This window comes from Pteropus vampyrus, unplaced genomic scaffold, assembly GCF_000151845.1.
Source record: "Pteropus vampyrus isolate Shadow unplaced genomic scaffold, Pvam_2.0 Scaffold107, whole genome shotgun sequence".
Taxonomy (NCBI): domain Eukaryota; kingdom Metazoa; phylum Chordata; class Mammalia; order Chiroptera; family Pteropodidae; genus Pteropus; species Pteropus vampyrus.
In genome coordinates, this window is record NW_011888888.1 from 4033287 (window position 1) to 4035364 (window position 2078).

The following is a 2078-nucleotide window of genomic DNA, read 5'->3' on the forward strand; positions in this document are numbered from 1 at the left end:
AAATGAGGAACTGAATTTTTAATTTACTTATTTACTTATTTATTTTTAACAAAATTAAAATAAAACTAAATCAATATAAAGCATTTTTTTCAAACACGATTTTATTATTTGGTATGACAGCATTTTGCTTTATTGAAAATATAATATTTGAATTGAGAAGTGCTGTAAATGTGAAATATATACTGGATTTTAGAGATACGATATAAAAAAATGCAAAAGTTCTTAGTAATAACTTTTATGGGTTACGTATTGAAATAACAATATTTTGGATATAATGGATTAAATAAAATATATTTTTAAATTTAATCTAACTTTACCTGTTTCTTTTTCCTTTTAAAAATGTGGCCACTAGAAAGTATGAATTGAGAAGTGCTGTAAATGTGAAATATATACTAGATTTTAGAGATACGATATAAAAAATGCAAAAGTTCTTAGTAATAACTTTTATGGGTTACGTATTGAAATAACAATATTTTGGATATAATGGATTAAATAAAATATATTTTTAAATTTAATCTATTTTTTTTTATTTTTCTGAAGTGGTCATCAGAAAATTTAAATTACATAAGTGGCTTACATTATATTTCTATTGAATAGCACTTCTATACAAATACATATATTTCTACATATGTATATACACATATATAGGTTTCTTATAAATCATAATCTTTTATAGACTACTTCCTAGACTTAGTAATATGCAAACATTCTTTGAAGTCAATAAATACAGATCTAAATTTATTTAGTCTTTTTGAATGATTGTTCAGTATTTCACTGTGAGGAATATTAGATATATTCTTTATTACTGGACATTTAGATGGTTTCTAAATTTTCACTTTTAGATGCAATGCTAAGGAAAACACATCAAGGAATATTTTTATTCATAAGGGATGGCTATAAAGGCCAAGGATTTTCTATGCTAAATTTTAAAAGAATTGGAGAAGGCCTAAGAATATTTTTAGAAAATTGTTAGAGTAATGAGAATATGGAAAACAAAAGCAATAGTGAATTATTGTATGTAAAAGTAAAAGAATGGGATGGAGAATCAGTCACAATGGGTTCCAAGGGGAGCACAAATAGAGGCAAGAAGAGTTTTCAATAACAATGGAAGCAGTGACAAACAGAAGACAGAAGTGGCTTAAACCAGGGACATTAGGGCTTTCTAAAGACATTGGGTCCAAATGATCTTACCTAATGCCCACATATGTTGTTGTAATAGAATAATATTCTTAGGATATTAAACAAGATATCTAATATGTTTGATACCTTCTGTTTAGTAAGACAGAAAGTAAATAACATATTATGAAGATTTTTATCAACAATTAATTTTTTTAATTGTATTTAAGGAAGTTCTAACTCTCTGGAAAAATACATTATATCATGATTTCACCTCTCTGAGAATGCTTTTATAGTTTTAGGTGAATGAAATACTATCATTTAAAAAACAATAGAATACAAGCTCAGTGCAATTGAGTCTTTTTCATTTGTTTGTTCATTTCATCAAAAGGGTTTTGACTCCTATGTCCTACATTAAAATTTTACTACAATTTTAAACACTTTAAATGGATAAGTGGATCTAAGCATTGTTAAATTTCTAGCAGTTACATCTTTTATATAAATATCTTGGAAATTCAGTTAGAAGCCACTCCTCTCTACATCATTTCTGTAGTGTCTTAGAAGCAGCACCTAGAAGCTCTGCCAATTACTGAACATTTTACAAAGGGTATGTCAATTAATCTCTCTGAAAGTCAATTTCCTCATATATAATATGGGAACAATAAATCTTATACTACCTATGTCACAGGTTGTCATGAGAATCAAATGAGCTAAAATATATAAACACATTTTGAAAACCAAAATATATTTCTGGAAACAGAAAAATTTTAATAGTAATAACAATAATTCTGCATTTTGTAAATATTTATTATATTAGGAATCTTATGATTGCAAGAGATAGAAATCAACTCAAAGTAGCTTAAGTGAGGGGAGCAGATGGAGGGGAGGAGAGAAAGGACTGATATAAAAACATCTCCTGGTATCTTAAACCAGAAGCACACCAAAGTCTCTGGAAAAAGACT